Here is a 12,205-nt window from a genome sequence, read left to right as displayed (position 1 = left end):
AACTGTCTGCCACTTTCTTTTAATCTCTCCCATCTTTCCAGTTACTCAGTGTGACAAAATCAAGATCAGGTAAAGCAGTCTTGGTGTGTCGCCCCACACATTTCATATCTCATCAAATAAGCCCTGTTTCAGTCTCCCCTTTCCTCAGTCTCCACCTGAAATAAGCATCTTTATTCAGAAAGAATATTCAGAAAGGCCGCTTATTTTTTTATATATGTATGCAAGGAATAATGGTCCGGTATAGAAATCAATTTTGTGTTTATACTCACATTTGTCATTATTTTATTGCAGAATTTTATGATACATTTGAAGTTAATGAAAAAGAACATTGTCTAGAAACACATCTTTATTACAAAAGAGGTCTTGACAGTCTTGAGGCACATAAAAATGAATTACCAGTTGTCCCCCAGAACAAGTGTATTGTAAGAATGTTGTGGGAAGCAAGGGAAGACATTATTGGGACCCTGACAGAGATAATTGTATCTCTCTCTACCATGGGTGTGATACCAGAGGATTGGAAAGTAGCTCATGTTTGTGCCTTTATTTAAGAAGGGCTGCTACGACAACCTGGGGGACTACACTCTGGTGAGGCAATCATAGGATAGTTACTGGAAATAATTTTGAAAGGTAAGAATTTAATAAAAGGAGAGTTGTTGTGGCTTTGAGCTGACAAATCACGTCTCATAAATTTGATTGACTTTTTATTTATTTCCCGAATAAGTTATGTATTTCCAAATGTGAGTAAATCTTGACCCTAAGAATCCTCAAGTAACCATTGATGTAAAGCTCACAGGCCTCTAATTTACTGGTTTGACCCTGTTACCCTTCTTAAACAAAGGAGCACTGGCTGCTCTCTCGTCTTTTGGGTCTCCTGTGGTTAAAGAGGGGAAAAAGGTCTCTATCAAAGCCTCAGGTAATCTCGGTGACTCCGGGGGCAACTCTCTTTTACTTCTCTTTCTCTGACTGTAAGAGGTTCCCGGCAAATATTGCTGATGGTAAATCTGTCCGGCTTATGGCAGATTAAAGCAAAGTTTGTGTAATATATCTGTTTTATTACATGATAATAAAAGAATCTTGAATCTTGAACATTCTCCTCCCTCGGCTTCCTCGGGTTCCTAAAGTGGATTCGATCCAACCAGAGGGATCATACACCTTAATGTTTTGGAAGAGACTAAATGTCTCATCCTCTTGAGTATTGCTATGTCTTAGAATATCATATGATCTCCCTGGTGTCCCTGGTCCTTCTCCCTGGTGAATACTGATACTCATTTAGGACTTTGCTCTCTGATTCTAGACTTATTTCCTTCCTTTGTTCTTGAGTGGATTTTCTGAGCTACCCATGCTTGTTTATCAGAGAAATTATACTAATTGTCTTCACAAAGATTTCAAGTAGAAAATAGAGTTTCAGCATTATTCAATGTTAAAATACGTTCCTGAACCTTTCCTGCCCCTTACATTTTAAGAACAGCGAAAGGCAGACATTTCTTAGATCACTGATGTGAAACGGGTATGAGGATGATGGCATCTGTTCTATCCACCCTTTGATATTCAATTCCATTAGGTCAGTAAAAATGAGGATCAGGAGGAATGTATGGGCCAAGTGCCAGGAACAAAACAGAGCAGGTGGCTGATAATTCAACACCCATTTAGTGCTAGCAAAGGAAAAGTAGAATTTCTAATCCCCAGGCTATTACAGGACAAATTGGTCAAATACAGTTGCCTAACACAGCCACAGTCTTCAATTCACAAAGGAGCAGAACAGAACATAGAGCTTCTGTGTTTTTGTAGTCAGTTTTACATCAGAGAAACAGACCGTTTAGCCCAACTTATCCATGCCCACCAAGTTGTCTACTCAATTGCATTCAACCGTAGTCCTCCAAGAACTTCCTGTCAATTTTCATCTAAAAGTCTTTTAAACATTACAATAGCCATAGAGTCATACAGCATGCAAACAGGCAATTGGCCCAACCTTTTATGGCCTTTACCACTTCCTCTGGCAGCTCCTCCTCTGAGTACCATCCTGTTGCCTCAAGATTGAAAGAATGCTTCATGATGGAAAGTGAAATCTTCTTGCAGAAATTGACTGAAGCGCAAATTGAAAATATTTTAATAATACGATTGGTGCATTATGAAAGAGTACACTAAACAATAAGAAAGAAGCCACATGCAGAAATGTAACCAGTGGAGATGGATGACAATTAGCTGGTGAGATTTTGATGATGGATTAGATCTACTGAAAAAAAAATACATTATGAAGGTTATTTAATTTGAAGTGGAACTGCCGGATCAAACTTTTTAGCACCAAAGTACTCAAAGTTTTTAAGCCACTATTTAAAATTTGAGACACTAGTACATTTCTATTTTCCTAAGAAACATGTGTGCATAGATTTAGTTCAAAATATAGATTTTAATTTTTTTTAAAAATTCTGGTTCCACACGAATACCAAAATATTTGATTCCAGCTTCTGCCATCTAAAATCAATTCCTCTCTTACAGTGTGTATAATCCCATTTTACTAAGGGGATAATTTCACTTTTTTCCAAATTGATTTTATAATCAGATACCTCCCCATATTCTGTTAATCTAACTTTAAGATGGCGCAAGGAATTCAAAGGATCTGTTAAATAGATCAAAGCATCATCCGCAAATAAATTTATTTTATATTCTTCCTGATTCACCTTAATACTATTTAAATTTAATTTATTTAAATTAAATTATTCATCATTATTGAAAGTGAGAGAAGCTTTGGAAATTTGGAGTACATGACCCATTAGTTTAAGATTAATATTTTTCTGAGAATACAATATCCTTTTCAATCAATTCAGATTGCAATTCTGCAAAAAAAAAAGGAATTAAATGCTTGTGTTAGGAAATTTTTAAGGAAAGGAAAAATGACAAGGGTTTCTTTGGAAAAAAATAATATGGAAATATGATTTAGGAGATTTGCAACTCCCCAATTTTATAAGCTATCATAAAGTAGCCCAGTTGCATTTTATTAATGTAATGTATGATGTAGATAAAGTACCTGCTTGTGAAAATATAGAATTTAGTAAATAAGGGAAACAAACCCACAAGATTTTATTTATAAATGAAATTCGAGATTGTTAACAGTGAATAGAGAAACTTTTATACTGAAACATTTAATTGAGCTTTGGAATAAGGTTGATAAAGCTATTGGAGGAGGAGGTTTGATGTCAAGAACACCCTTATTTCAAAATAGACGTTCCATTTTCTATGGGAAATCACTTTCTAAAGATCTTGCAATATCATAGTATGAAGTGGGAAAAATTATTACTTTTAGTAGAATGAAGAAGTTTAAGGTATCTGAGAGTATCAGATTTTGTTATTATCAGGTTATGAGATTGTTACGTGAAAATTTTAATCAGTATCTGTAACTGTCAGTAGGGACAGAAGTAGAGTCATTGTTGTTTAACGGAGATATAAATAAATTTATATCAGTGATGAATAGGTTTTTACAAAAAAAAGCTCTGGAAGTAGGGGTTCATAATTCAATACAAATATGTGAAGTAGATTTAAATAAGCAAATGGATGAGCGCAATTGGATTGAGTTGTGCAGGTAAAGTATGAAAAGTACAATAAATGTGAGGTTGGTACAATATAATTTTATCCATCAGTTATATTTAACACCATAAAAGCTAAATAAATTGAAGCAGACTTTCTCGGATTTATTCTTCAGATGTGAACAGGAAGTTGGAACATTTTTGCATTCTACTTGGCAGTGTCCTAAAATTAAGCCTTTTTGGTTGGAAATTGGTAATTTATTAGAACAAATAATGGGGGTTACATTCCAACAGGATCCAATGTTATTTTTTATTGGGTGGTATTAGAGGGATTAAACCAAAAATAAAATTGAATATCTATCACGTGAAGTTTGTTCAAATTGCTTTAGCAATAGCTAGAAAATGTATTGCTATATCTTAGAAGTTTGATATCGATTTGGGAATGGAGAGATGGCTTGTGGAAGTTCGGAGTTATATACCACTTGAGAAAAGTACATAACTTAAGAGACAAATATCATATATTTTGGAAAATATGGAGCCCATATTTGCAAACTGTGGGTATGAATATTTGAATAAATCTCAGTCATTCCTTTTTTCCTAAAAGCCTCTGTATATTAGAAGACTTATAGTAAGGAGTGCTCCAATTGAAGATCTCTTGTCCCACTCTTTTTTTGCTTTGTAGAGGGGGAGGGTGGGGGGTGGGTCTTTCTCTTTCATTTTCTTTATATATTCCACAGATATTTGAAATGGACTTATTATTGTAAACTACGTGAATCTTTTGTGGTTTTAAATTTATAAATAAAATGTTTTTTTAAAAAATATAGCACTTAATTTTTGCCAAATGGATGGTATTTGTCCAACTTAGTGTTATTTCGTTAGTAAAATAGTTCAGTCAGTAGCAAATTCAAGGTGGAAAGAAATTCAGACCAGTGTTTCAACTGGCTACATCCTGGTCATCTATAACAAGCTGTGAAAACATTAGACTTGAACAAAGGCTGTATTCGGCAGACAGTGTTGTGAAAATCCAGCATAGGGTCACTAAGTGAGGCAGATATCTGGAACTTAGAATGAGTAATACTCAGGAAATTATCTTTTCAGCATCCTTAGAAAGGTCACAAAAAGCCCTGCTGAGTTCTTGTGTCTGCACAGGCCCTCAGTAAGAAATTGATCTCTTTACTGTTATTTCAGAACAACTGGGCAACAAAACTGCAATTCCAAGGATAGGTTTTGTTCACTTTTCTCGGGAGATATTGAAAAAACACTGCCTGTGCACTGGAATGACAATGGGAGGGAGGGAGAGAGAGAAATCTGGTGGCCTATTACCCACAACCTACTATTTTGACAATACAAGTCCCCAGCAAGGCAGAATGCTGTAGAAGGTAGCAAATACAGCCAGGTCTATCACAGGCTCTGACCTCCCATCCATTGGGGGCATCTACATGAGGCACTACCTCAAGAAGGCAGCCAAAATCATCATCTCCCTGGTCACAATTTCTTCTCAATGCCACCTTTGGGAAGAAGGTTCAGAAGCCTGAAAGCCAGCACCTCTAGATTCAAGAACAGCTATCAGACTCTTGAATATCCCCTTGGAACACTAATCATAGACTGCTCCAACAGCATAAAAGAACTGTCCATACTATTGTAAGTCGTATTTTTGTACTAGGAAGACTGTGAATATTTATTCCCAAGCTTGTACTTATTGTCTCTTTCACTTTAATTCAGTCATTTTTCTTTTATAGTTTTTCTTTATAAGTACCTGTTCGGGTACAGCAGGTACGAATTTTGGGCATTTCTATAACACTCATTATTATCATTATCCTATCCAGACTCAGGCTTGCTATAAATGTCGTCTTCTGGAACTTCCGTAAGGTTTTGTTTCAGAGGATGAACTGGATCTTCAAAAAATTGCGTCAACAGTGAAGAATATGCCGATTATGCCAAGTTTGTAACTGATAACCCTGTTGAAATTTCATGAGAGATTAGGAATATCTCGTGAAAAGAAAGGGCCCCTTTCCTTCATGATGCTAGCACAACCTAAAGGGGCTCTAAACCAGAGGCCAGTACTTTCTTGGAGTCCGTGAGAGAATTTCAAAGGTTTTTTCCTCAAAAATATATTACTGGACCTTCTTCAATCCAGTTTGTTTTGTTCTGCCTTTGCTCTCTAACTTCTTCACTTATTATTGTGCTACATTTCCAGTCCCACACTCATATTCATCCTTAACCTGCTCCACACTTGATCTATTGATCAAGAACTGACTCCATGCACCCTGCAAATTTGTATGAATTTCCTCCTTTTTGTTGTCTGGCTTTCTGTCTTCACCACATGTGGAAAACCATCATTCAACCACTGCAGTACAATCTCATTCAGATCCAGGAGTGTTCACTCTTCCTGACTACTTAGGATTTACTGACCAATCTCCTCTGCCTCAGGTCGAGAAGTTGATTGATGTGAGTGTGAGAAGTGGTCCCTTGGATAATATGCAAATATAGTTCTTGTGCCAAGTGCCAGATTAACATAGTAGCAAAAGTAGCATCTGCTATGAATACTGCATTTTCAAGGGTCCAACGCTAAATGCTTGCTAACTTGCTTTGTTACTTTATGTACTATGAATTACGAATGACTGACTGGGTGTTTAACTTAAACATTTTTGTATTCATCTTTGTGCAGTGGCCATGAGATACCACACTGAGAGTCTGTGCTAATAACCCCGATTAAAGGTGGTAATTGGCTAAAATCACTAACAATAGGTACTCTGTGATTAGTAATGGATTGTTTAAGGTGATATGTGGAGGGAAAGAAAAAGTTTGAAAACAATTGTTTTAATCGTACCTAATCGTTATGTGCAGTTTCATAACTCCATAGGAAATGAACCGATGACAATTTTTCTCAAGCCAAATATTTCAGTTCTCAACCTTCCCTTCCCACTTTCATACCACCTTAAGCAATCCCTTACTAATCACAGAGCACTGACGGCATAGGAATTACTTAAAGAGGTATGTGAGTGGAAATAAAAAGGTTGAGAATCATTAGGCCATGGTCATTGATGTTCATATTGTGGAGTGTTTTCTTATATTTCTCACCTAATGTGGTTGTCATTCCAATTACTGAATGTGTCTGCTAAATATTGGTCATTCTGTGACACTTTGTAAGCACTGAAATTTAACAAGGTAATTTTGTCATGGTAGGGAGCATGAGCGAAGGAAAGGGGATGTAGATCAGTCACTGTGTTCATTTCCTGTACGTCTTGGGGTACTGGGGAATTCTTTATGCTGGCGCATTCCGTGGCCATGTTCTGTTACTTTGTAACTTTGATGTATATAATTAATAAACTAGGTTTGAAGTTAGTCCTCTTGCTCTCATTTATCTAAACTCGCAACACCTTTTCGTTCTCTCTTTTAAACTACTAGATGTTTTAATATTCATGTGTATTTTAAATTTAGGGCCAGCGGGGAGGGCCCAGCATTTGCTTAATCCAGCCCTGCTTGTGCTGACGGATGTTCAGCTATTGAAAATATTAAAACACATCATGCAAGCAGAAAATTTAGGGAAAATTAACAATAAAATCTTGTTGCACTATTGTCATTCTCGCATGCTGTATAAGCCCATAAGACACGGGGGCAGAAATAGGCCAGTATGCCCTGCCATTTAATCATGAATTGAACCATTTTCCCACTCAGCCCCATTGCCCGCCCTTTTCCCCATAACACTTGATTCCCTGGCTAATTGAGAACATATCAATCATTGCCTTAAATACTCCCAAATCACTTGGCCTCCACAAATGCTGGTGGAAACAAATTCCACAGATTTACCACTCTCTGGCTAAATAAATACCTCTGCATATCTGTTCTAAGTGGACACCCTTCAATCCTGAAGTTGTGTCCTCTTGTCCTAGACTGCCCCACCATGGGAAATAACCTTTCAACATCTACCCTGTCCATGCCCTTCGACATTCAAAATTTTTCAATGAGAATGCCCTCTTTCTCCTAAATTTGAACGCATACATGCCAAGAGCTGTCAAATTCTCTCATGTACATATATGTGAGGATTTTAAAATTTTAAAAAAAGAATGGATTGTAAATGTAATCCAACCATGAGGGAACAGCCTGTTCGTATATTTGTACAGCCAGATTGGTGAATGTGCTTCCACTCGCATGGAAAGAAGGGCCATTTTGCCAGTACTGATGTTGAGGCAGGAAATCTGTACAAGCTATTGATTTGTATAGGCTTGTTCAAATTTCCCAGGATGTTTGTAGATGCCTGCACTGATTTCTTTGTGCCCTGGGAAATTTGCACAGCATGGCAGGCATCACAACCAGAAGTTTCCAACTTCACCAACAGCTACTGAACTGTAAACTAGCGTGAGGCACTGATCCAAGAAATACAGGATAAACGGGACTGAAAAAACTACAAATTCACAAATCAGATTTATGGTGGGACAAAACTGATCTTAATGCTCAAAAATTTTAATATTGCGAATCTAAAGGGTTAAAGATTTACAGGTATGGCTCAGTGCAAACACGAGGTGATAAATAAATGTCAATTCATTCACTAGTGCAACCCTTCTGGAATTCTATTCAATTATTGGAACTGGCACCATGAGCTTCTCCAAGCTTTTATCTGCCAATTATTATACAGCTTTGTGCACATCTGTTAAGCTAAACATAGTCTTGTCATTTGTTGAGCTCAGTGTTATCAGACCTCTCTGAGATTTACTGGGAGGATATGCAGTCGGTATCTCGCTTCATTTAGATATAGAGTCATCAGAGAGGTTTTAGCAATGAAGTATGGGTGCAGGGTCTTGGTCCTGTTTTTAGGAGCATGGTGGGGGGGGGGAGAGGGGCTGGGTGAGAGAAATGTATCACTGTTCTTATCACAAATGCAACTGGTAACCAAGGAACCAATGATCCTATCTTCAGTCTGAACTTTGAGCACTAAGAATTCCCCTTCCTAAATCTCTCCGTTGTGGCCTCCGTGGCCAGTGTCAAACTCAAATAAGCTTTTTGGGCGAGATGAGAAAAATTTGCTTTAAGGAATGGAATCTCCCTGAGGACTATTTATTATTTAAAATGTTAAGGAAAAGAACATTTTCTTCTTAGGAAAGGGATTTCTGGAAGAAGTCAGCAGGTCGGGCAGCATCCAAGGTTAGAAATCCTCCGTTTCATACAGTTCCTCCAGCTCAAGATTTCAGCATTTTGTGTTTCTCCCCTACTTTCCTTTAACCAGCCAACAAAATCAATGACAAAAGTTTGCACATGGCTTCACAAAGCATAATTTCAGAGTTACTGATTATATCAGGAGTTGTTCACTCTGGAGATTTTTGGTATAACATTTACACTCCATGTCGAAAGTGGTGCCTCAAAGAAAGCTCCAACGCTTGGACCTAAAACTCTGCTGATGTCCCAGGGCAGCGCTGAGTGGAAGTGTTATTCGGCGCCTTCAAATTGCAGTACCCAGGTAGCTCTCCTGGGACTCGGGTGAGATTACTGAACTGTGTGTGCCTCCTGCACCTTTCAAGTGGCCTAACCTACCCGGCAATTTAAGGGAGATCCCGCCCCTGCAATGACGTGGTGAGTGATGCATTACACTGCCACAGGGAATCCTCTGTTCCCTTTGTTCTTTCTGTTCCCTTTCTGTAACCGGGTGAGCCATTTCCCCTTTCAAATAGGTGGAGAAAGACAACCGGATAAATTTTATTGGGTTCCCTGACCAGTCAGGGGACCCAGGTTGATTTTGACCAGGATTGCCCAGTTCAGCCCTTTCAAATAGCCCTATACCTGGGTCTTTAACCTAGTAAATTGTCCAGTTAATCCCATTTTTACAAGGCAATTTGAAAGGGCCTTCGTCAGATGGGACATTAATCACCTTGGTGGTGCTTATCTTGATGTGGGTGACACAGTTAACGTAGTCGTTCGTGCAGTACTATTACAGCACCAGCGACCCAGGTTAACAAACTATCTCCAAGGAGTGTGTACGTTCTCCTCATGACCATGTGGGCTTCCTCCAGTTGCTTCAGTTTTCATTTCACTTTCCAGAGACGTACAGGGGGAGTCGGTTAATTGGTTGCATGGGCGTAAGTGCGCAGCGCGGGCTTGTGGGCAGAAGGTCCTGATTCTCTAAATCTAAATTTAAAAGTAGGGTTATCTTGCCAAAATTTAGCCCACAGCTAAATGAATTGTTTGGTCACTTGACTCATTGGTGATTGTGGAGTCAAATTGCTGGCTTCAATTTCTACAATTGTCAGCAATGTGATGGAATGCTCTGCACTTGACTGAATGACTCGAGATCCCATGGCATTCAGGATATCTGATGCTCTCCAAAGTAAAGACCAGTGTTTGTTACCCAATCCACCATTCTAAATGAATCGACTGCAAAAACTGCCGATGCCAAAATCTTGAGCAAGCAATGAGAAGCTGGAGGAGCTCAATGATTTATCAAGACTAAAATAAAAAGAGGTGATATCAAGAATACATCAGGGGAGGGGGCAAAAGGTGGAAGGAAGCTGGGGAGGGGTTGAGGTGGTAGGGTATTGAAAATAAATGGAGCGACAGGAGAGGGAGAGCATGGGGGAGAATGTGAGAGAGAAAGAAAAGAAGCAGAATAGTAATAAAAACTAGAGGGAAACAGAGAGAAATTTAATTAAAAAAAAATCTTCAAGTCATTGGATTTATGCAGTCCAAGAGGAATACAATTTTAATGTAGACCTACAGCATGGTGAGAGGCGTTCCACCCCACAAGCCTGTGCCACCCAAGTACATCCAATTAACCTACAATCCCTGTATGTTTTGAAGGGTGGGAGGAAACCTGAGCACCCGGAGGAAATCCATGCAGACGTGGAGAGGACGTCCTAAACTCCTTACAACAGCGTCAGGTTCAAACTCGGGTTACTGCAATAGCATGGCACTAACCGCTATGGTAACTGTGCCGCTGTGTTGAACTTGACTTGATATCTCCCCTGTATTATCCCTTCCTACTTCAGTCTTGATAAAGATTGACTGACCTATGGATGCTGCCTGGGCAGTCATGTGCCTCCCGCTTCACACTGTTTACTCAAGAATCCACGGCAAGTTGCAAGACTCAATTTCAAGCTCCACTTCTTGTCCTCACTCATGGTTAAGCCCTTATGTTGCTTCACTGTGAAGTCTTTTTTAAAGGGATTGTCACATGGCTCACTCTCCCCACACATCAATGCATATTTCTTTTGAGATGTTGAACAAAGCAGCAATTTTTAACTTTTTAAAACACACCTATAAAGATCCAGCCTGGACCAGCTCAGTGCAGTCAAACCCCAAGAACATTTAATTTTTTTTTACCAAACTGACCCAAACTAGATTCATATGTATGATTAGGTCTCCCTGCCCTTTGGACAGTATCCAGGTTGTAAGTCAGGCATCATTCTAACCTGCAAAATCATCATTATTCCTGGCTCAAAATCTTGGTGCTCCCCCATCAACTGCACAGTGAGAGGGCTGTAGGCAGAAAGAATTCAAAGATTCATCAGTAATTAGGGACAGGCAGCATAAGCTGGCCTTGCCAATAATGTCCACATTGGAATAAAAAAATTGACAAGAGACTACATTGTAAAAGTACATGTTGCACTTTTGGGCTCTACAGATAATGAAAAACTCTATACTGCATGTATGCCAGCTTATTTAACCTACCTTCCTTAAAAATGCCGGGTTCTCGAGCTGAATATTATCAGGGCTGGGTGTTAACTGGTGGCAACTTGCCTAAGTGTGGCTTGAGTACTCTTGCAATGTTCCAAATAATGAAAGGATTTGACTGACTCCATACAGACAAAACATTTCCTCTGGTTATGTTCCTCCAAACCTAAGGGAAATCTGGAAGCAACTCTTCCAAGAAGCTCCAGAATTTGGTTCAATTTAAACCGGAGAACAATGTTTTACTTTGACGGAGCCTTAAAATATATGTAAGAGAGAGGAGTTGCAGATCACATTGAGAGGTTTGAGGGACCAAATGTCTAACTCCTCTCCCTTCCCTGCTGGGCAGTGCTTAGCGAAGACATTAGGGAGTTTGGGCATTGAATGGTATTTGAAACAATTGGATTGTGAGTTGACTTGCTTGGAGAAGGAGTGCATGAGTGGTTCTGGTTTGCATTGTACAGCCATCTCATAGAAGTTTCCAAAGAGTTTTGACTCAAATAAAATAAATCCACATTGTGAGCCAACATTCCATGGAAAATTAGCACAACAGAGAAACAGCTCAAGCCAACTTTAAAAAAAAACCTTATTCTTGTTTTATTTCTTGGTCGAGCCAAATCTCCACATTAACAGATGTAACTAGTTACTTCATACTTTAAATATTGTGTATTACCATGTTCAACAGCAAAATATGAAAATTGATTTGGAATTGCTTTCCATTTTGTTCAGACAATGCAAAATGTAGACCACAGTAATCTACATTGGAATATTATTCTATTGATTTTATTCATGTTAAAAAACTAAATAACCTTGAATTTAAACTCAGTGTTAGGTTTGAGAGCTGGAAGAAGAATATTAGTCTAGCCTCATGGAAGAAGGGTTTAATTGCGGCTAGACCCTGTGCTATTTTATGTCTGCCCTACTCAATTAAAATTTAGGATTATAACTACAGTTGGTAAAATGCGGCTATCAGTGATAAATATTATGATGAATATTTACAGAAGCCCTACTGCAGATATTTGATA

The 12,205-nt window shown here is 38.5% G+C and overlaps 1 long non-coding RNA gene across 2 annotated transcripts in view; it reads right to left on the bottom strand.

Annotated features, from left to right (window-relative positions):
* Positions 1-275: 275 nt before the first annotated feature.
* The window catches only part of LOC138752286 (uncharacterized), a 67,076-nt gene continuing 55,146 nt past the window's right edge, over positions 276-12,205 (bottom strand). For both annotated transcript variants that reach the window (XR_011350484.1, XR_011350483.1), the window contains one exon: positions 276-2,083. This is a non-coding gene — a long non-coding RNA (uncharacterized lncRNA). The remainder of the gene's footprint in view (positions 2,084-12,205) is intronic.

The sequence above is a fragment of the Narcine bancroftii genome, chromosome 2 (genome assembly GCF_036971445.1).
Source record: "Narcine bancroftii isolate sNarBan1 chromosome 2, sNarBan1.hap1, whole genome shotgun sequence".
Lineage (NCBI taxonomy): Eukaryota > Metazoa > Chordata > Chondrichthyes > Torpediniformes > Narcinidae > Narcine > Narcine bancroftii.
This window is presented reverse-complemented; position numbering and strand designations above follow the sequence as displayed.